This window comes from Bubalus bubalis, chromosome 3 (genome assembly GCF_019923935.1).
Source record: "Bubalus bubalis isolate 160015118507 breed Murrah chromosome 3, NDDB_SH_1, whole genome shotgun sequence".
Taxonomy (NCBI): domain Eukaryota; kingdom Metazoa; phylum Chordata; class Mammalia; order Artiodactyla; family Bovidae; genus Bubalus; species Bubalus bubalis.
Window position 1 is genome coordinate 144881076 of NC_059159.1, and position 24478 is coordinate 144905553.

At 38.6% G+C, this 24478-nt stretch overlaps 1 protein-coding gene and 1 long non-coding RNA gene across 16 annotated transcripts in view; one reads left to right on the forward strand and one right to left on the reverse strand.

Moving 5' to 3' along the window:
* CDC14B (cell division cycle 14B) overlaps positions 1-24478 on the reverse strand; it is a 133477-nt gene that overhangs the window by 63395 nt on the left and 45604 nt on the right. The window lies entirely within an intron of this gene.
* Positions 122-17159, forward strand: LOC123332918. Its single transcript, XR_006550087.2, has 3 exons — positions 122-258; positions 9201-9350; positions 16918-17159. It is a non-coding gene; the product is annotated as an uncharacterized LOC123332918 (long non-coding RNA).

The window sequence follows — 24478 nt, forward strand, 5'->3', positions numbered from 1 at the left end:
GGAGCTCCCTCCACTCTGGGGTGGAGACTCGCTGAGTGGCTCGCCTGAGTGCTGGTGTCTCCTTTTAAAGGGGCCTTTTCAAAACTGTTCAAAATTTAAAGGTACGCCTGAAGCAGAGGTTATCATTCCTTCCTTTAAAGGCCTTAGATTTCTCCTCAGAAAAGTATTTGGATGGTTGAAAAACAGGAATTCTGACGCGATGCTAAGTGACAATTTAAGAATTTTCTAAACCTATGTTAGTCTCCAGTGAAAACCAAAGTAAGTTGCAGTATGAATACGGTCCTAATTTTGTTATATATAATATGGTAGTGGGATTATGGGGGATTTTTATTTCCTTCTGTATTCTAGGATTCCTACAGAAAAGAGTTACTTTAATAATCCGTGAAAAATGTTTGCAATGACTCTCCCTTAAAACGAACAAGCAATACAGTAACTACTCTTTCCCAAGAATTACACTTTTGTCATCTCAATAGAATAGACACGTTATATTTCACAATATATACATTTCTGCCTTAAAAGTAAACCTGCATTATCTCCTAACCTTATTCTAAACTTCCAGACAGACCAGATGTTTTTAAGTGTAAAAAACAAAACACTGAATTATTTTTTAATGAAGAATATCTTTCTAAATGAAAATATAAGCTACGCAAATCTGTTAAACTGATAAACATTTTAAAAATAGTCTTCATGGCAATAAATACAAATTCACGACATAAACTGGAATAATATTCTAAATCCATCTCAAGAACACACCCAACTTCAATTTTATCTTAGGGCAAAATAATAAAAATAAAATTTAAACTATACGGTACTACTTTTCCTTCAGACTGGCAAAAATGGAAGGAATTTGATAAGCACTGTGTTGGTGAGGTGGGGAAACAGGCCCTCATAGTCTGTGGGTAAGAATGCAAACTGTGACAACCTCCATGAAGGGCAACAAAAGGCAATTTGGCAGAAATTTCCAAGGCTGAAAACTGAACACTGGCAAGACTGCCAAGATGGACATCTTTACAGGTGTTTACAGGCTGGATGATTCATAGGTACACATTTAAAACACATATGTATATGACTGTATATGAAATCTTGCATATCTCTGGAAGGAAAGACAAAAAAACCTGGTGTTTGCCTTTATAGGGGGAAACTATCTGTAATTAGGGAAGTTATGGTAAGAAAGATTTATTCGTTTTTGTAACTTTTGAATTTTGTAGCATATATTACCTATTCAAAATTATGAAGCTTTTGAAAAGTAAACTTGCTGGCTGAAAGTGTTCTTCCAAAGCTGACTTCATTAAGGCACAAAGCATTCAGTAAACACAGTATGCTGCTGCTGCTGTTGCTAAGTCGCTTCAGTCGTGTCCGACTCTGTGCGACCCCATAGAGGGTAGCCCACAAGGCTCCGCCATCCCTGGGATTCTCCAGGCAAGAATACTGGAGTGGGTTGCCATTTCCTTCTCCAGTGCATGAAAGTGAAAAGTGAAAGTGAAGTCGCTCAGTTGTATCCGACTCTTAGCAACCCCATGGACTGCAGCCTACCAGGCTCCTCTGTCCATGGGATTTTCCAGGCAAGAGTACTGGAGTGGGTTGCGATTTCCTTCTCCAGTATAAGACAATCTAGAAAATGTCCTTTGCACACTTCTAAACAACAGAACTGGTTAGTGCTACCATATCTTGAAATCCAGTTTCTTTTAACAAACCCAAATAAAACCGGAAGGAGCTACATAGAAATGGGGAGAGATTTTCCCTCCAAGTCCAAACCTGAAATTCAGTTCCCAAAGGAAATATTTTATATATTACAGGGTGAGGAAGAATCACTGATTTTCTTATGTCCAATTACCTGTGCACAAGATATTCTCAAATTGTTATTCTAGAGTCATATTGTGATAAACTACAATAGAGGCCAGAGTGCTGGGATGAGAGCTATTTATTAGAAAACTGGAGCTGGAAAATAGGTCTCTTTAAAACATTTTGATTAAAAGTTCATGATTAAACTTACTATCCTATTGTAAACCCATGTGTCCTCCCTTTAAAGTGTTTGTAGTCAAAAAACAAAACTGAAGTACTGAAGTGGTAAACTGTCTTGCCTTACACTCTGTCACATAGTTACCACTCCTGCTTCTTTGACAGAAAAGATACAGTAGAAGTATATTAAATCTCATGGTTTTTAAATATTGACAAAAACATTCAAAATCCATCCTTGTGCCAAATTTGTCTATAGTTTTGATATGGCTTATGGGTCTCTAGTTTACTACCTCTTCCTTTAATAAGTATTTGTTAAGTTAATATTTTCCTACATAACAACTAGCTATTGGGATGAAAAGTGTTAGTCGCTCAGTCATGTCTGACTCTTTGCGACCTCGTGGACTGTAGCCCACCAGTCTCCTCAGTCCGTGGAATTCTCCAGGCAAGAATACTGGACTGGGTAGCCATGCCCTTCTTCAGGAGATCTTCCCAATACAGGGATCAAACCCAGGTCTCCTGCATTGCAGGCAGATTCTTTACTGTCTGAGCTACCAGGGAAGCCCAGTTAATCATAAAATAGAGAGAGTTATATTCTAAACCAATTGAGAAATATATGTAGTAGTCAGGTGGCAATGATAACACAGTATCTACTTTTTAGTAGAAATGATGAAAAGAACTCTAAATACAATAAGCTTCCCACCCATTCTGTTTTCTCCCTGGAACAGGACTGACTTCACAAGTCCTGGCAGAGGGACTGGAGAGTGCAAGTCTTCCCTATGGGGTAGTGAAGTCTGCCCTCAGTGAGCTCACTGTCAGACAAGCAGAAGGGAGAATTCACATCTCCTGGGAATAAGAAAGACCAGGCCAAAGAACAGGCTCCACCTGAACAGTGATTGTCCCTCAGAGAGGGCTAATAGCCATCACTCACATCTATGATTAGTCCCTTGTTCCTCGAGATGAGGAGTAACCAAGAGGAGCATAGGAAGAAATGTTCATAAAACAATGGCAAGTAACAATTACTGAGAGTTTAGTGCCAGGTATTACATTAATAAGCTCATTAATATAAAGCAAATGCTACTACTACTATCAGTATTTTTCAGGAAAGGAAACCTAACCTAAAGAAGCAAAATAACTAACCTGAGCAAAGTCACAAACTTGTAAAGTAACAGAATCAAGATCTTAACACAGGCTTTTTGCCTGAAGCCTGAAAATTTTAAACTCCTGCCTCAGAGACTTGCCTTAATATAAAGCAAGAATAATTAAAACAGTAAGATTTTAGCACAGGAACATAGAAACGTGAACCCAGGCAAATATGAAAACCTAGTATATGAGAAAAATCAGTCACAAAGAAGGCCTTACTCAGTAATGGACAAATGTCTATAAGTATGAAAAGAAAACAAGGTACCAATCTGACATATAAAACAAAGACCAAATGAAGTAAGTTTTTAAAAGCTGTCAGATAACTATAAAAATTATACCAACTAATTTTATAATTTAAATGGGACTTTTAAGCATGACACAAAACTCAAGGTATAAAGAAAAAAAACAGAAACTTGAAGAAAATATATAATCATCATCACAATGATAAAATCTGTAAAACAATATAAAAACCCAATAGAAAATAAAATTCTATAAAGGCTACAAACAATTAAGAAAAGAAATACAAATAGCCAATAGCATATTAAATTTAATCTTACCAGTGGCTCAACATTAAAAAGTCCAACACATCATGAATAGATTATGGAAGAAACCCACAGAAGAAGTAATTAAAATCAACTCATGCCAAATTAATACTTTATACAATGGGACTAAAAGAAAATATTTTTAAACTGATCAAAGTTATCTTCCAGATACCTTGGGGAAATACTGCAGTTCATGTGTTAACTTCATAAGTATCTCCCTAAAATGAAAACCAAGATGAAAATTTCTACTACCATGACTTCTGTTTAATAATGTAATAACTGGAAGTGCTCACGAATGCCAAGATAAAAAGAAATGAGGGAAGACTTAGAAAGAAACAAAATGGTACTTATTTATACACGACTGTCTGCCTAGAAAATACAAAAGAATCTGTAGATGAACTATTAGAATAAATAAATAAATGTTTGCAAGCTTTCTGGATTTACATGATTAGGAGTTTTTAGAAGAATTTTTTCTGTGTACTACTTGTAATAACTAATAAAAAATATAAGTGCATAGTCACTTATGAATATAGGAAGGATAAAAGCAGGTTTTTATTGGGAAGATTCACTGTCACAAAGATGGTAATTTCATTCAAACTAAATGCATTCTTATCAAAATCTCAACAGAACTTTTCACAAGACTTAACAAGCTGATCCTAAAATTAATCTACAAGACCATAGAGCCAAGAAGAACTGAGACCAATTCGAAAACAAACATAAAGGGGCCTTCGCCCTACCAAATATTAAAACTTGCAATAATTTAGGCATGTAGAATTGACACATATGCTAGATCTCTATCTATTATACATAAGAGCTCAGTAACAGACCCCATAAACATAGAAACTTCACTTATGACACATGTAGCTTTGAAGATCAATAGTAACAGTGTGTGTACACTCAGTCACTGAGTCATGTCTGACTCTTTGGGACCCCACGGACTGTGGCCTGTCTCCTCTGTCCATGGAGTTTTCCAGGCAAGAATACTACAGTGGGTTACCATTTCCTACTCCAGCAGATCTTCCCACCCCAGGGATCAAATCCAAGTATCTTGCATTGGCAGGCAGATTCTTTAGCACTGTACCACCTGAGAAGCCATGGTAAAAGTAAGAATGCTCAACACATGCTGTAGTGACAATTGGTTGTATGTACTGTTAGATTCATGAATCAAGGTAAACTGGTCATACAGGAGATGGCAAGAGTGAACATTGAGATTTTAGGAATCAGTGAACTAAAATGGATAAGGATAGGCAAATTTAATTCAGATGACCATTATATGTACTACTCTGGGCTATAATCCCTTAGAAGAAATAGAGTAGCTCTCATAGTCAATAAAAAAAGTCCAAAATGCAGTACTTGGTTGCAATCTCAAAAATGACAGAATGATCTCATTTCATTTCTAAGGCAAACCATTCAACATCACAGTAATCTGAGTTTATGCCCCAACCACTAATGCTGAAGAAGCTGAAGCTGAACAATTCTATGAAGACCTACAAGACCTCATAGAACTAACACTAAGAAAAGATGTCCTTTTCATCATGGGGGACTGGAATGCAAAACTAGTAAGTCAAGAGATACCCGGAATAACAGGCAAGTTTCGTCTTGGAGTACAGAATGAAGTAGGGCAAATTCTAACAAAGTTTTGCCAAGAGAACACACTGGTCATAGCAAACATTCCCTTCCAATAACACCAGCAAAGACTCTACTTATGGACATCACCAGATAGTACCAAAATCAGATAGATTACAGTCTTTGCAGCTGAAGATGGAGAAGCTTTATACAGTCAGCAAAAACAATACCTGGAGCTGACTGTGGCTCAGCTCATCAGCAAAATTCAGGCTCAAACTGAAAAAAGGAAAACCACTAGGCCATTTAGGTATGACCTAAATAAAATCCCTTATGATTATACAGTGGAGGTGATGGAACAGATTCAAGGGATTAGATCTGGTAGACAGAGTGCCTGAAACTATGGATGGAGGTTCGTAACATTGTACAGGGGGTAGTGACCAAAACTATACCCAAGAAAAAGAAATGCAAAAAGGCCAAGTGGTTGTCTGAGGAGGGCTTACAAATAGCTGAGAAAAGAAGAGAAGCAAAAGGCAAAGGAGAAAGGGAAAGATATTCCCAACTGAATGCAGAGTTCCAGAGAATAGCAAGGAGAGATAAGAAAGCCTTCTGAAGTGAATAATGCAAAGAAATAGAGGAAAACAATAGAATGGGAAAGACTAGAGATCTCCTCAAGGAAACTGGAGATACCAAGGAACAGTTCATGCAAAGATAGGCACAATAAAGGACAAATATGGCAAGCTCCTCATAGAAGCAGAAGAGATTAAGAAAAGGTGGCAAGAATACACAGAACTCTACAAAAAAGCTCTTAATGACCCAGATAACCACAGTGGTGTGGTCATTCGCCTATAGCAAGATATCCTGGAGTGTGAAGTCAAGTGGGACTTAGGAAGCATTACTATGAACAAAGCTATTGAACGTGATGGAATTCTAGCTGAGATATGTCAAATCCTAAAAGATGATGCTGTTAAAGTGTCGCACGCATTATACCAGAAAATTCAGAAAACTCAGCAGTGGCCAAAGGACTGGAAAAGGTCAGTTTTCATTCCAATCCCAAAGAAAAGCAATGCCAAAGAATGTTCAAATTACTGTACAATTGCACTCATGCCATCAAGATTATGCTCAAAATCCTGCAAGCTAGGCTTCAGCAGCACGTGAACCGAGAACACCCATATGTACAAGCTGCATTTAGAAAAGGCAGAGGAATCAGAGATCAAATAGCCAACATCCACTGGATCACTGAAAAAGCAAGAGAGTTCCAAAGAAACATCTACTTCTGCTTCATTGACTATGCTAAAGCCTTTGACTGTGTGAATCACAACAAACTGTGGAATATTCTTAATGAGATGGAAATACTAGACCACCTTACCTGCCTCCTGAGAAACCTGTATGCAGGACAAGAAGCAACAGTTAGAACTGGACATGGAACAATGGACTGGTTCCAAATTGGGAAAGGAGTACGTCAAGGCTGTATATTGTCACCCTGCTTATTTAACTTATATGCAGAGAACATCATGCAAAATGCCAGGCTGGATGAATCAGAAGTTGGAATCAAAATTACTGGAAGAAATATCAACAACTTCAGATATGCAGATACCACTTTAATGACAGAAAGTGAAGAGGAACTAAAAAGCCTCTTGAAAGTGAAAGAAGAGAGTGGAAAAAGCTAGCTTAAAACTCAACATTCAAAACACTAAGGTTATGGTATCCAGTCCTAACACTTCTTGGTAAAAGATGAGGAAAATGTGGAAACAGTGTCAGATTTCATTTTCTTGGGCTCCAAAATCAATGCAGAAGATTGATATCAAAATCAATACAGCCATGAAATTAAAAGATGCTTGCTCCTTGGAATATCTATGACAAACCTAAACAACGTATTAAAAAGCAAAGACATCACTTTGCTGACAAAGATCTGTATAGTCAAAGCTATGGTTTTTCCAGTAGTCATGTATGGATGTGAGAGTTGGACCATAACTAAGGCTGATGGCTGAAGAACTGATGGTTTTGAATTATGGTGCTGGAAAAAGCTCTTGAGAGTCTCTTGGACTGCAAGGAGATCAAATCAGTCAATCTAAAGGAATTCAGCCCTGAATGCTCATTGGAAGGACTGGTGCTGAAGCTGAAGCTCCAAAACTTTGGCCACCTGATTTGAAGACCTGATTCATTGGAAAAGACCCTAATGCTGAGAAAGACTGAGGGGAGGAGGAGAAGTGGGCAACAGAGGATGAGATGGTTGGATGGCCTCACCAACTCAATGGACATGAGTTTGAGCCAACTCTGAGAGATACTGAAGGACAGGGAAGCCAGGCATGCTGCAGTTCATTGGGTCACAAAGTGTCAGACACGACTGAGCGACTGAACAACAACAAAATGCAGAGTACATCATGCTGGATGAATCACAAGCTGGAATCAGGATGCTAGGAGAAATATCAATAACCTTACATATGCAGATGATACTACCCTAAAGCCAGAAAGTGAAGAGGAACTAAAGAGCCTCTTGATGAAAGTGAAAGAGGAGAGTGAAAAAGCTGGCTTAAAACTCAACATTCAAAAAATGAAGATCATGGCCTCCGGTCCCATCACATCATGGCAAACAGATGGGGAAAAAATGGAAATATGACAGGTTTTATTTTCTTGGGCTTCAAAATCACTGCAGACTGTGACTGCAGCCACAAAATTAAAAGATGCTTGTTCCTTGGAAGAAAAGCTATGACAATCCTAGACAGCATATTAAAAAGCAGGGATATTACTTTACTGACAAAGGTCCACAGTCAAAACTATGATTTTTTCCAGTAGTCATGTGCAGATGTGAGAGTTGAATCATAAAGAAAGCTGATTATCAAAGAACTTGAGAAGACTTTTGAGAGTCCCTTGGACTGTAAGATCAAACCAGTCAATCCTAAAGGATCAACCCTGAAAATTCATTGGAAGGACTAATGCTGAAGCCAAAGTTCCAATACTTTGGCCACCTGATGAGAAGAGCTGACTCATTGGAAAAAACCCTGATGTTGGGAAAGATTGAGGGCAGGAGAAGAAGGGGCCAACAGAGGATGAGATGGTTGGATGCCATCACTGACTCAATGGACATGAGTTTGAGCAAACTCCAGGATATAGTGAAGGACAGGGTAGCCTGGCGTGCTGCAGTCCATGGGGTTGCAAAGAGACTGACTGGACTAGGGACTGAACAACAAGAGTAACATTGTCTAGGGTGGAAGGAGGGAGGAAATTCTATCTTTATCACACCACAGGCCACCACACACCAAAGAAGAAAAAGAAAAAAAAAAAAAAAAAAAAAAAAGCCTAGCTAGGGACTTTCCTGGTGGTCCAGTGGCTAAGACTCTGTGCTCCCAATGCAGAGGGCTCAGGTTAGATCCCTGGTGTGGGAACTATATTCCACATGCCACAAGAGTTCTCATACCACAACTATGACCCACAGCAGCCAAATAAATACTAAGTAAAAAAATTTTTGTAAAAGCCTAACTATAAGAAGAAAAGTTTTACAAGTCCTAGAAGAAAATATAGAAAAGTAACTCAAACAGTGGGGTAGAGATGGATTTAAAAAAAATAAAAACAAAAAAACAAGTCTAAAATATAAAGCAAAAGATTGAGAAATTTGATTATATGAAGATTTAATGCTTCTGCTTTTAAGACCCCAAAAACAAAATTTAAAAAGGTAACTCACAGTCCAGGAAGACAGGTACAATGCACGAAAGCAACAAAAGATTAGTATTTAGAATTTACAAAGAACTATAAATCAAAGATAAAAAGCTAACACTCCCAAAAAACAAATGGGCAGAGGTTGGGACTAAGAAATTCACAAAAGAAGAAACCTCATTGTCCTACCTTGCTCCTCTTTTTCTTACCTACCTAGAGTGAGTATGGTTTTGGTCTGCTCTATGCCCTATAAGTTGACTTTATTAGTCAGAATAATGTATGGCAAAAAACAACTCTTAAATCTTTATGATTTAATTTACAAAAGAGGCCATTTCTTCCCAGTGCTGCATGTCCAGCCCAGATGCTGCAGTGGAGGAGGCTCTATTCTGCACAGTAACCCAAGGATTCAAGATGATGGAGGTTCCACCAATTTGCAGATGCATCATCTGGAATTTATCCCTGGGGCTGCCCAATATGCCAGTGGCTGCTTGTGTAAGTAATTCCACTAGCTTACAGATATAAATGTACATAGGTATAAACCAAGCTCCATAATGTTATCAGTAATAAAGTTTACATTTAATTTTTTATCTGTTTAACTCCTATGTTCCTCAGTCAACTCCAGAACAAAATGGGGAAGAGTAATCTTGTCTAAAGATGCTCCAGACATCCTCCCCCAATAATATGTCAGTCTCCATATTCACCTGTATTTCTAAAATATTTTATAAATAAATTTTTAGAAAGAAGAATTATAAAGTTTTCATACCTTTCAAATCACTGGAGTAAGTGAAAAAATAAAACTAAGAAAACATGATCAAGGCATCAAACACTAAGAAGAAACATGGCAATCAGAAAACAAAATAATTCCAAACATATCAGTAAGAATAAAACATGCAAAATATTTAAATTCACCTATTAAATTTTTTTCAAGTTGAATTTAAAAAATTCAACATAGAGACTTCCCTGGTGGTCCAGTGGTTAAGAATCCACCTTGCAATGCAGGGGACACGGGTTGGATCCCTGGTTGGGGAACTAAGATCCTACATGCCATACAACAAGTAAAAGCACACTGCAACTCAACTACTGGGCCTGTACCACAACTAGAGAACCTACGTGCTGCAACGAAAGATCCCGCATGCCACAACTAATACCTGGCTCCGCTAAATAAATAAACAAATACAAATTCAGCCTATATATTTACAGAGACAATTAAAACAGAACCATACAGAAAGTGTTTTAAGGATAGAAAATGATACATTACACAGTTGCTAGGAAAAAGAGCAGGTATAGCAATATCAACAATGGATGACATAGAATTTACAGCAAAAAGCAATAAAGACAAAGATGCTTCACAATTACATAATCTACCAAGAGATTACAACAATCACACATCTTAAACATTTTAAATCTATAACACAAAACTAGTGAAAACAGGAAAAATTAGTAAAGTCATAATAATAGGCTAACACCCCTCCAAAACATAAAATAAGGAATTAGAAGCTTGATCTAGTAAATAAAGAGAATCACTTTCAACAGAGAGCACAAAATTTTCAAAAAATAGGGTATTCACTGAAGTCATTGCATACTAGGTTACAAGGAAATCACAACAAATTCAGAAAAGCAAAGATCATACTTACAGATCATACAATTAATGCAGTACAAGAAAATTTGAAGTTTATTGATGAAAATACCATAAAACAAGCAAAAATCTATCAACCTGAAAATATTTAAAACCTGTTTCTACATAACTTGCAACAAAGGGAAATTAAAAGACAATTCAACACAAATTATGTAACAATCTCAGTAAGAATTCATATTAAAATCTGTGGTATTTGCTTAAATAAAAATCTAAAGAAATTCATCTGCCTAAAAAAAGCCTCCCTCTGTTAAAACATTCACACACACACACACACACACACACACACACACACACCTACCTGGATTAAAAAGCTGAACATAATAGTTCTGGTTCCCTGTATTCTAGGCCATGGTAGGCTTGTCCTTACTCCTTTGAGATTAAATGAGCAGAGGTGAAATTCATCACTTCTGGGTCAGTTCACTTAATTGATGGTACAAAAACCTCTATAGACCTCTCCCTCTGACCAGCAGCTATCAAGATAATATCAGAATACATCCACTTTAGAAAACTGGTATTTATAAGGAGTGAACATCACACACCTTCTGACTTGGGGCAGGGGGGGCAAAATTCCACTTCTAAGGATAGATACAGCAAAAATGTATACACATGCTCACCAAGAAAGGGGCAAACAGTGGTTCACAGAATCATTACTTGTAATAGCCAAAACTGAACACAAACTAAATGTCCAGAAACTGTGGACAGAAACACTGCGGTACTTTCTTACAGTGGAATATTATATAACAAAAAGAATGAATGGATGAACTGTGCACAATATCATGGATGATTCTCACCAATATACTGGTCAGTGAAAAAAGCCAAACAAGAGTACATAAAGTATGATTACATTCATATAGATTTCAAAGCCAGACAAATCTTTGGCAATTAAAAATGTGTTTATCCTTGGAAGGGGAGTGACTAGGAAAGAGCTCAAAGGGGTAGATTCTGGGGTATGATGTTCTCTTTCTCAATCTATGTGCTAGTTATTTATCCATGATGTACAAACCTGTCTACCAAGTTGTTCACTTTGTACAAATTTCTGTGTATGAATTATTACTACACATATTATAGATATGCAGGCATGCATGCTAAGTCATTTCTAAGTCGGTTCCAACTCTTTGCGACCCTATGGACCACAGCCTGCCAGGCTCCTCTGTCCATGGGATTCTCAAGCAAGAATACTGGAGTGCGTTGCTTTGCCCTACTCCATTATAGATATATGTATATATTATAAGGTGGCTCAAATGGTAAAACAGTAGGACTTCTCTGGTGGCTCAGAGAGTAAAGCGTCTGTCTTCAATGCAGGAGACCTGGGTTCGATCCCTGGGTGGGGAAGATCCCCTGGAGAAGGAAATGGCAACCCACTCCAGTATTCTTGCCTGGAAAACCCCATGGATGGAGAAGCCTGGTGGGCTACAGTCCATGGAGTCACAAAGAGTTAGACACAACTGAGTGAGTTCACTTTCAAATGGTAAAGAATCTGCCTGCAATGCAGGAGACCAGAGTTCAATCTCTGGGTCAGGGTCAGGAAGATCCCCTGGAAAAAGGAATGGCTATCTACTCCAGTATTCTTACCTGGAGAATTCCATGAATAGAAGAGCCTGGTGGACTACAGTCCATGAGGTCAGAAGAGTTGGACAGAACTGAGTGACTAACACTTTCACTTTCATAAAATAAATTAGACTTCATTATGATATTCTTCCCTAGTGGCTCAGACCATAAAGCGTCTGCCTACAATGCAGGAGACTGGGTTCAATCTCTGGGTCAGAAAGATCCTCTGGAAAAGGAAATGGCAACCCACTCCAGTACTCTTGCCTGGAGAATCCCGTGGACAGAGGAGCCTGGTGGGCTATAGTCCCGTGGGGTCGCAAAAAGTTGGACAAGACTGAGCGACTTCACTTTCACTTTCATGTTATACTCAATAAAAAGTTTTATGTGTCGTAGCTGTGCTCTAACAGCCTGGGTCATAAAGTAAGAAGATTTATAACAGGTCTTACTTAACCAATGACAGATATGCATCATGAACAAAAAATAAACCTTTACTCCTTACATGACATTAAGATGTTGGGGTTGTCATCATAACATAACCTAGCCTTATCCTAATGACATATATCTTTAAGCCTTAAACGAAGACATAATATGCAAAAGCTATAAGAAAAATGATTTGATAAATTTATAAAAGAAACCATTAAAACATTTTTAGAAGGGGGTGGGAGGAGAGTGGGATACAGGATCCAACCTGAAAAAACTCCTAACAGCCAAAGCTGAAAAATTTGAGCAATGAAGTACATAATACTGGATTATCAGTTCAGTTCAGTCACTCAGTCATGTCCGACTCTTTGCAACCCCATGAATCACAGCACGCCAGGCCTCCCTGTCCATCACTAACTCCCGGAGTTCACCCAGATTCACATCCATCGAGTCAGTGATGCCATCCAGCCATCTCATCCTCTGTTGTCCCCTTCTCCTGCCCCCAATCCCTCCCAGCATCAGAGTCTTTTCCAATGAGTCAACTCTTCGCATGAGGTGGCCAAAGTACTGGAGTTTCAGCTTTAGCATCATTCCTTCCAAAGAAATCCCAGGGCTGATCTCCTTCAGAATGGACTGGTTGGATCTCCTTGCAGTCCAAGGGCCTCTCAAGAGTCTTCTCCAACACCACAGTTCAAAAGCATCAATTCTTCGGCGCTCAGCCTTCTTCACAGTCCAACTCTCACATCCATACATGACCACAGGAAAAACCATAGCCTTGACTAGACGAACCTTTGTTGTCAAAGTAATGTCTCTGCTTTTGAATATGGATTATAACCCAAAGTAAAAAATAAATACACATGAATACAAGCTGATATAAAAGTTATTGAATAAAATGAAAGAGAGACAAATCTTCCTTACATGCTGCTGCTGCTGCTAAGTCGCTTCAGTCGTGTCCGACTCTGTGCGACCCCACAGACAGCAGCGCACCAGGCTCCCCCGTCCAGGCAAAAACACTGGAGTGGGTTGCCATTTCCTTCTCCAGTGTGTGAAAGTGAAAGGGTAGTCGCTCAGTCGTGTCCAACTCTTAGCGACCCCATGGACTGCAGCCTACCAGGGTCCTCCGTCCACGGGATTTTCCAGGCAAGAGTACTGGAGTGGGGTGCCATTGCCTTCTCCCTTCCTTACATAAGTATTCCAAATAATATACGTAGATACTTCCTTCTAAGAGTTAGAGCTTAACTCCCCCCATCTTTTTGAGTATGGGTTGGACTTAGTGACTGGCTTCCAAACAATATAGCATGGAAAGGGAACATTAGCAACTTCACAGAGGAACCTGTCAACACTACTTTAACCAAGCGTTCATAATTCACCAAAGATATCATGTGGATGTCATGTCCCCCTGATATGATATAATGAGAAGGGCACCTTTCCTCTGCAGTATTTTATTCCAAAAATCCAGTCTAGTCATTAGAAAATATTGAGAGAGTCAGTTCCTAGGTAAGCTGATAAGAAGTCCAGGGTCCCTGAGGAGGAGAAAGGGGTCTGGAGCCCTCAAGAAGGAGAAAGAGGTCTGGGGCTCTCAAGGAGAAAAAGACAAACTTTTTTCTACATTGCTTTGTTTTAGTCATTATAACAATGTATCTTGCTCCAGAACATTTTCTCCTTAACAAGAATGTTTTCTGACTAATCTTGTTATCTTAAGAGATATATACATATTGTGGGAGTGGGTCTGGTAAGACCTTTCTATTGTTAGTTCTAATCTTGTTAATTTAAGATGTATGTTGTGGGAGCAGGTCTGGTAAAAGTATATGAGGCCTTGATAAGACTAGTGAAATGGGGGCACTCTCAGTACCCCTTCTGATGTCTAGTCAGAAGCTTTCTCTGTCCCTTTTTCACGTTAATACAACTCTGCTACACAAAAGCTCTTGAGTGATCAAGCCTGGTCCCTGGTCCCAAAGCTAAATCTTCTTCTTTGGAGACCATGAATCTGACATCATTCCCCATATGCTATCTATATCACAGAAAATTTGAGGGGCATTCTATAAAATACCTGCCCAGTACTCATCAAAACTGTCAATGTCATGTAAAACACAACTGAGAAATTGTCATGGACCTTAGGGGTGGCTAAGGAGATGACAACTAAATGCAATGTGGCATCCTAGATTAAATCCTGGAATAGAAAAAGGGCATTAATGGGAAAATTAGGGAAATGTGAATAAAGCCTAGACTATATGTAATAGTATATCAATAACATATCAACCAGTATTGGTTTCTTAATGTCCCACAGTAATACAGCATGACGTTATGGACTGAATTGTGTTCCCTGCCTCAAATTCATGTGTTGAAGTCCTAGTCCTCAATATGCCTGTCTTTAGAGACAGGGCTTTTTAAGAGGTGTTAGTCACTCAATCCTGTTTGACTCTTTGCAACCCCATGCACTGGATCTCAGTGGGCTCCTCTGTCCATGGAATTCTCTAGGCAACAATACTGGAGTGGGTTGCCATGCCCTTCTCCAGGGAATTGTCCCAACCTTGGGATCAAACCCAGGTCACTGGCACTGCATTCAGATTCTTTACCATCTGAGCCACCAGGAAAGCCCTTTTAAAGAGGTAATTATGGTTAAATGAGATTGTAAGCGTGGGGCCCTCATCCAATAGGACTGGTGCCCTTATAAGAAGAGGAAAAGACACCAGGAATGTAAGCACAGAGATAAGGCCACATGAGGTCACAGCAAGAAGGCACCAGAAATGAATCTTGCTGGCACCTTGCTCTTGGAATTCCAACCTCTAGATCTGTGAGAAAATAAATTTCTGTTGTTTAAGCCAGTGAGTGCATATTTCTTATTATGGCAACCCGAGCAAATTAATTCAAGTGATAATATTCAAGGAAACTAAAACTGGGTGAAGAGTATACAGGAATACTCTGTACTATCTTTGTAATGTTTCTATAAATCTAAATGTTATTTAACCTAGAAGGAAATGGACACATTCTTAGAAAGGTACAATCTTCCAAGACTGAACCAGAAAGAAATAGAAAATACAAACAGCTCAATCACAAGTGCTGAAATTGAAACTGTGGCTAAAAAACTTACAACAAACAAAAGTCCAGGACCAGATGGCTCCACAAGCAAATTGTATCAAACATTAGAGAAAAGTTAACACCTATCCTTCTGAAACTTTTCAAAAATTGCTGAAGAAGGAACACTCCAAAACTCATTTTAGGAGGCCTGAAACCATTACCCTGAGACCAAAACAAGTCAAAGACACCACACAAAAAAGAGAAAATTACAGCCCAATATCACTGCTGTATACAAGTGCAAAAATTCTCAACAAAACACTAACAAACCAAATCAAACAATAGAATAAAAGGTTCATACACCATGATCCAATGGGATTTATCCCAGGGATGCAAGGATTTTTCAATATCCGCAAATTAGTCAGTGTAATACACCATATTAACAACTTGAAGTATAAAAACCGTTATGATCATCTCAACAGATACAGAAAAGGCTTCTACTAAAAATTCAACACCCTAATTTATGATAAATTATGATAAATTTATGATAAATTATGATAAATGCCCACTCTCCATAAAGTGGGCATAGAGGGATCTACCTCAATGATAATAAAGGCCATTTACAACAAACCCACAGCTAACATCATACCCAATGGTGAAAATCTGAATGTATTTCCTCTAAGAGCAGGAAAAAGATAAGGATGTCCACTCTTGCCACATTATTCAACATAGTTCTAGAACTACCTACCAGCCATGGCCAACAGAGGGGAAAAAAAAATACATTAAGTCTGCTACATACAAACCTTCAAAGCTGTGAGCTTTCAAAGATGCAAATGTATTCACATGTCAAATCATGTAAGTTTGTTCATGTCGGGCATGCATTGTCACTTGCATGCATTCTCTACAAGTGGATGTGCGTTTGTGTACTTTATACTGTGCAGTACTGTATACAGCACAGCAGTGCAGTATCTTTGCTTCAGGCCCAGGACATCTGGGAGCAAGCATAAAAGCAGCAGTGATGTAACTGGTACTGTAAGAAGTGCCAAGCGATAACGATGGAAACAAAAGTGAAAATAATTGAGAGAGTGGAGCAAGGTGAAAAGATGGTAGATGTTGCTTGTTCTTGTAACACTGAACTCCTTGCTGTACAACACAAGGAGCTTACTGATGAAGACCTGGTAGAACTGGAGACCCAGAGAAAGGATGGAGAGACAAGAGGAAGAAGTAGTACCTGAAGAACCAAAGAGATTCATGATGCAAGGGGATTTTCTTTATTTGAGGAGGTACTGTCAGTTTTTGAGGCTCAGGACACAAATGTAGAATGGTACATGAAAGACGCAGCAGCCACTCAAAATACAATCCAGTGCAACAGTGTCATCTGTGATGAGAAAAAAAAAAGAGCTACCACTCAGACATCATTGGATTTGTTTTTTTCAAAAGGGCAGACAGAATTGAATCCAGCAAGGAACCAGAACCTGTGCTACTAATGTCAAGCGTGAGTGAAACTGCATCTCCTGTTGCTGCTGATTCTTCAGTTCTGCCATCTCCCACTCTGCTTCCCCCCTCCAGTCAGTAACTCTTCTTGCCTGTTCACTCAATGCCAGCCCCTGTGTGCTAACTGTTGTACTGTACTACTGTATTTTTCAAGGTTCTTTACTGTGAGAATAAAAATGTTTTCTTTATTTTTTGTTTTTTATATATTATTTGTGTGAAAAGTATTATAAACCTATTACAGTACAGTACTATATAGCCAGTTGTATTAGTTGGGTATGTAGGCTAACTTTGTTGGGCTTATCAACAAACTGGACTTATAAACATGCTCTTGTAGTTCATATGTAGGGAATTTACTGGAAAAGAATTCAAAGTGGAAAAGACGTAAAACTGCCACTATTTGCAGATGACATGATACTATACAAATTAATAAAAAATCCTGAAGATGCTACCAGAAAGCTACTAGACTTCATCAATGAACTGGCTAAGGTTAAAGGGTATAACATTAATACACAATCTCTTGCATTTCTATATGCTAACAATGAAAGATCAGAAAGAAATACTAAGGAAACAATCCCTTTTACCATCCTATCAAAGAGACTAAAATACTTAAGAATAAACCTATCTAAGGAGGCAAAAATGTGTACTCTGAAAAATTATAAGACCCTGATGAAAGAAAAAGAAGACTACACAAACAGATAGAAAGATATACCATGCTCTTGGATTGGAGGAATCACTGTTGTCCAAATGACTATAATACTCAAGGCAATATATATATTCAATGCAATGTCTATCAAATTACCAAGAGTATTTTTCACAGAACTGGAAATTTTTTTAAAACTTATATCAAAACACAAAAACCCTAATAACCAAAGCAGTCCTAAGAAAGAAAAATGGAGCTAGAGGAATCAGGCTCCCTGACTTTAGACTATACTATAAAGCTACAGTCATCAAAACAGTATGATACAAGCACCAAAACAAAAATGTAGATCACTGGAACAGGATAGAAAGCCCAGAGATAAATCCATGCACTTATAATCAACTAATCTATGACAAATGAGGCAAGAACATACAATGGAGAAAAGACCATCTCTTCAGTAAGTGGTGTGGGAAGATGGGAGAGCTACATGTAAAAGAAAGAAATTAGAATATTCTCTAACACCATATACAAAAATTAACTCAAAATGGATTAAAAACATAAGTGTTAAGGCGGAAAACTTTTAGAGGAAAATATACAAAGAAGACTCTGACATAAATTGCAGCAATTATCTTTTTGGACCCACCTCTTAGAGTAATGAAAATAAATAAAAACAAATGGGACCTAATCAAACTTAAAAGGTCTTGTTTAACAAAGGAAACCAAAGCAAACAGACAATCCACAGAATTTAGGAAAATATTTGCAGACAAAGCAACTTCAAGGGATTAATCTCCAAAGTGTACAAACAGCTCATGCAGCTCAATATAAAAACAAACAAACTAATAGAAAAATGGGCAGAAGCTCTAAATAGACATTTTTCCAAAGACAACATACAGCTGACCAGGAGACACATGAAAAGATGCTCAAAATCACGAATTAGTAAAGAAATGCAAATCAAAACCACAATGCAGTATCACCTCACACTGGTCAAAATGGCCATCATTAAAAAATCTACAAATAATAAATGCTGGAGAGGGTGTGGAGAAAGGAAACCCTCCTATAGTGTTGATGGGAATGTTAATTGGTACAACTACTATGGAGAACAGTATAGAGGTTCCTTAAAAAACTAAGTATAGAACTACCATATGATCCAGCAATTCCACTCCTAATCGTATACCCTGAGAAAACCATAATTTGAAAAGATACATGCACCCCAGGGTTCACCGCAGCACTATTTACAATAGCCAAGACATGGAAACAACCTAAATGTCCATCGACAGAAAAAAGGGATAAAGAAGATGTGGCGCATATATATTAGGTTGGTGCAAAAATAACTGTGGTTTCAGATGGTGAATTTAAAATCATTACAACTAAGCTCAAACACATCTTTATTAATCAAAACAGGAATCATTACAATCAACACATTTTTGCCAATGAGAAATAAGTTGGTTTATTCCTATAGCATAAAAATCTGTTCTTCGGGATTCAACTTGGAAATCATTTTGGAAATGCTCTTGGAAAGCATTTTCTGCCTCCTGCTGGTTGTGGAAGCATTTTCCCTGCAAAAAATTGTTGAGATGCTTGAAGAAATGGTAATCAGTTGGCAAGAGGGCAAGTGAATATGGCAGATGAGACAAAATTTTATAGCCCAATTTGGTCAACTTGTAAAGCACTGGTTGTGCAACATACAGTCAGGTGTTGTTGTGGAAAAGAACTGGGCCCTTTCTGTTGACCAATATCAACTGCAGGTGTTACAGTTTTTGGTATACCTCATCAATTTATTGAGCATATTTCTCAGATGCAATGGTTTCTCCAGGATTCAGAAAGCTGTCATGGATCAGACACCATCAAACAGTGCCCAAGACCTTTTTTAGTGCAAGTTTGGCTTTGAAAAGAGCTTTGAAGCTTCTTCTTGGTCCAACCACTGAGTTGGTCGTCAACAGTTGTATAAAATCCACTTTTCGTCACACATTACAATCGAGAAATGGTTCATTGTTGTTGCGTATAAGAAGAGAAGACAACACTTCAAAACGAGAATTTTTTTTTGATTTCTAGTCAGCTTCTGAGGCACTCACTTATTAAGCCTTTCACCTTTCCAATTTGCCACAAATGCCCAAAGACCATAGAATCACCAATGTTGAGTTCTTTGGAAACTACCCGTGTAGTTTTAAGAGGATCAGCTTAATGATGGCTCTCAATTGGTCACTGTCAACTTTCAATGGCCAGCCACTGTACTCATTTTTTTTTTTTAATTTTTTAAAATATACATTTATTTAATTGTACTCCTCATCTTTAAAACTCTCATCTCCTTGGCAAAACTTCTTGAACCATTGCTGCACTATATTCATTAGCAGTTCCTGGGCCAAACGTTGTGAGTTGTCTGTCTCCATTCCTTTACAACCCATTTTGAAGTCAAAAAAGAAAATTGCTTGAATATGCTTTTTGTCTAAAATCATTTCCATAGTCTAAAATAAATAGCATGTAATAAGTCATTAGCAAAAACACATGAAGCAAGAAATGCACATTAAAATGATATACCATAACCACATTTATTTAAGAATGTATTCAATATCAAATAGCAAATTTCAACAACACAAAAACTGCAATTACATTTGCACCAACCTAATACATAGACTAATTACAATCTAATTATATTTGCCTAATACAACTGTGAAGAAAGCAGAGTGCCGAAGAATTGATGCTTTTGAACTGTGGTGTTGGAGAAGACTCTTGAGAGTCCCTTGGACTGCAAGGAGATCCAACAGTCCACCCTAAAGGAGATCAGTCCTGGGTGTTCATTGGAAGGACTGATGCTGAAGCTGAAACTCCAATACTTTGGCCACCTCATGCAAAGAGTTGACTCATTGGAAAAGACCCTGATGCTGGGAGGGATTGGGGGCAGGAGAAGGGGACGACAGAGGATGGCTGGATGGCATCACAGACTCGATGGACATGAGTCTGAGTGAACTCTGGGAGTTGGTGATGGACAGGGAGGCCTGGTGTGCTGCGATTCATGGGGTTGCAAAGAGTCAGACATGACTGAGCAACTAAACTGAACTGAACTGAATACAACCTAATTACACCAACCTAATACATGGGCTTCCCAGGTGGCACTAGTGATAAAGAACCCACTTGCCAATGCAGGAGACATAAGAGATGCAGGTTCAATCACAGGAGGAGGACACAACAACCCACTCCAGTATCCTTGCCTGGAGAATCTCATAGAGGAAGACTACAGTCCATAGGGTAGCAGAGTCAAACACAACTGAAGCAACTTAGCATGCGCAATACGATGGCATATGAGCCATAAAAAAGGATGAAATGATGCCATTTGTAACGACATGGAGGGACCTAGAGATTATCATACTAAGTGAAGTGTTGTTGTTCAGTTGCTGAGTCATGTCTGACCCCATGAACTACAGTAGACCAGGCTTCCCTGTCCTTCACACTACTATATATAAAATATATAATCAATAAGGACCTACTGTACTGAACAGACAACTCTACTCAATCTATTTTAATAACCTATATGGCTTTTGTAGTAACCTATATGGGAAAAGAATCTGAAAAAGAATGGATATGTGTATATGTCTATCTGAATCACTTTGCTGTATATCTGGAACTAACACAGCATTGTAAATCAACTACAGTATGAAAATAAAAATTAAAAAAATAAAGTTATTTTTAAAAAGTAACTGGGAGAAAATATTTATAATTTATGTAACAGAAATATGCATTATAGAAATATTTTTAATTCCTATTAAATAGCTTAAAATTGCAAACCATCCCACAGAATACTGAGTATAGAAAAGGCAAGTCAGAAAAATAGAAATGACAAAAAATAATAATAATTGTTAGCAACAAGGGAATAATTATCTAAAACTATGGTAGTCATACAATGACTTAGTAAGGCAGATCAGTATGAAATATTTCCACAGTAATTTTTCCACAAATTATTAAAAAAAAACTTGATCAAATAGACACATGTAAAAATGATAAAGCAAAACTAATCATAGGCAAATTTATTTGCATGAAAATAAACAGAAAAGCAACTGAAAGAATGCCCCTACCAAACTGCTTATGGAGATGGAACTGGAATTAGTAGATGGTGAAGGAAATTTTTACTTTATCAGGATTTACTTAGGTTTTTAGAACATCTTGGTGTTCGTTTATAATTGAAAATGTACTTTTCTCGGATTAAGGAAAGGAAGTCTTTCATCTTCCAACACTATCTCCCTGTCAGGGACTTCCCTGGTGGTCCAGTAGCTAAGCCTCTGCATTCCCACTGCAAGGGGCTGGGTTAAATCCATGGTTCCAGGGAACTAGATCCCACATGCCCCAACTAAGACCAGGTGCAATCAAATAAATAAGTTGCAAGCCTCCCTACTTTCCTGATACAAAGTATGGTGGAACAACAGCTATTTCCAGCCAGGAGGAGATCTATCACAACAGCAGACAGTTTAAATAAAGCATTAGCAGCTGCTGCTGCTGCTGCTAAGTCGCTTCAGTTGTGTCCAACTCTGTGCGACCTCATAGACAGCACAGCCCAACAGGCTCCTCTGTCCCTGGGATTCTCCAGGCAAGAACACTGGAGTGGGTTGCCATTTCCTTCTCCAATGCATGAAAGTGAAAAGTGATAGTGAAGTCACTCAGTCATATCCGACTCTTAGCAACCCCATGGACTGCAGCTCACCAGGCTCCTACATCCATGGGATTCTCCAGGCAAGAGGACTGGAGTGGGGTGCCATCACCTTCTCTGCATTAGCAGCAGTACTCTTAAATGGAAAAATGAGTTAATAACCTGTTAATAACCTTTCACCATCCTTCCTTATCTTGGTCTATCCTTCATCCCTGGACAAGAGATTTGAGAGAGTTAACTTAGGCAGGTTGACAAGGTGTCCAGGCCTAAGGCCCCTTTAAGGAGAAGGTAAATATTCTTTCTTTTTCACATTCTCTTGCCTTACTTAGATTAGTAGGCCTCACAGGCAGCAGTTTCTCTTGTTCAAGGACATGTCTTTTTTTTGAGCTTTGGGTGAATGCTATGGGAGAAGGCCTGGGTAAAACTTTCATAGCCTTGAGCTCTGGGTTAACCTGTTCTAGCTAATCTCCTGCTGATGTCATCCCAGGATGCATGTTATGGGAAAGGGTCTAGGCAAAATTCTCACAGCCTTGAGGCATTTTGTATCTATTCCAGATAAAAAGACTAGAGATCTCAAGAAAATTAGAGATACCAAAGGAACATTTCATGCAAAGATGGGCACAATAAAGGACAGAAACGGTATGGACCTAACAGAAGCAGAAGATATTAAGAAGAGGTGGCAAGAATACACAGAAGAACTATACAAAAAAGATCTTACTGACCCAGATAACCACAATGGTGTGATTACTAACCTTGAGCCAGAATCCTGGAATGGGAAGTCAAGAGTGTCTTAAGAAGCATCACTATGAACAAAGCTAGTGGAGCTGATGGAATTCCAGTTGAAAAGTAAAAGTCGCTCACTCACATTCAATTCTTTGTGACCCCATGGACTATACAGTCCATGGAATTCTCCAGGCCAGAATATTGGAGTGGGTAGCCTTTCCCTTCTCCAGGCATCTTCCCAACCCAGGGACCGAACCCAGATCTCCTGCATTGCAGGCGGATTCTTTACCAGCTGAGCCACAAGGGAAGCACAAGAATCCTGAAGCGTGTAGCCTATCCCTTCTCCAAGGAGATGTTCTGGATTCACAGATCGACTCAGGGTCTCCTGCATTGCAAGTGGATTCTTTACCAACTGAGATATCAGGGAATTCCAGTTGAGCTATTTCAAATCCTAATAGATGATACTATGAAAGTGCTACACTCAATATGCCAAAAAATTTGGAAAATTCAGCAGTGGCCACAGGACTGGAAAAAGTCAGTTTTCATTCCAATCCCAAAGAAAGGCAATGCCAAAGAATGCTCAAACTACTGAGCAATTGCACTCATCTCACACACTAGCAAAGTAATGCTTAAAATTCACCAAGCCAGGCTTCAACAGTACGTGAACTGAGAACTTCAAGATGTTCAAGCCAGATTTAGAAAAGGCAAAAGAACCAGAGATCAAATTGCCAACATCTGTTAGATCATAGAAAAAGCAAAAGAGTTCCAGAAAAACACCTACTTCTGCTTTATTGACTATGCCAAAGCCTTTGACTGTGTGGATCACAACAAACTGTGGGAAATTCTTCAAGAAATGGGAATACCAGACCACCTTACCTGCCTCCTGAGAAATCTGTATGCAGATCAAGAAGCAACAGTTAGAACTGGACATGAAACTACAGACTGGTTCCAAATCAGGAAAGGAGTACTCCAAGGCTGTTATCGTCACCTTACTTATTTAACTTATACACAGAGTACATCATGAGAAATGCTGGGCTAGATGAAGCACATGCTGGAATCAAAATTGCCCGGAAAAATATCAATAACCTCAGATATGCAGATAACACCACCCTATGGCAGAAAGAGAAGAGGAACTAGAGTCTCTTGAAGAAAGCGAAAGATAGTGAAAAAGTTGGCTTAAAACTCAACATTCAGAAAACTAAGATTATGGCATCCGGTCCCATCACTTCATGGCAAATAGATGGGGAAATAGTGGAAACACTGACAGACTTTATTTTCTTGGGCTCCAAAATCACTGCAGATGGTGACTGCAGCCATTAAATTGAAAGACACTTGCTCTTTGGAAGAAAAGCTATGACCAACCTAGACAGCATATTAAAAAGCAGAGACATTACTTTGCCAACAAAGGTCCAACTAGTCAAAGCTATGGTTTTTCCAGTAGTCATGTACGGATGTGAGAGTTGGACCATAAAGAAGGCTGAGCACCAGAGAATTGATGCTTTTGAACTGTG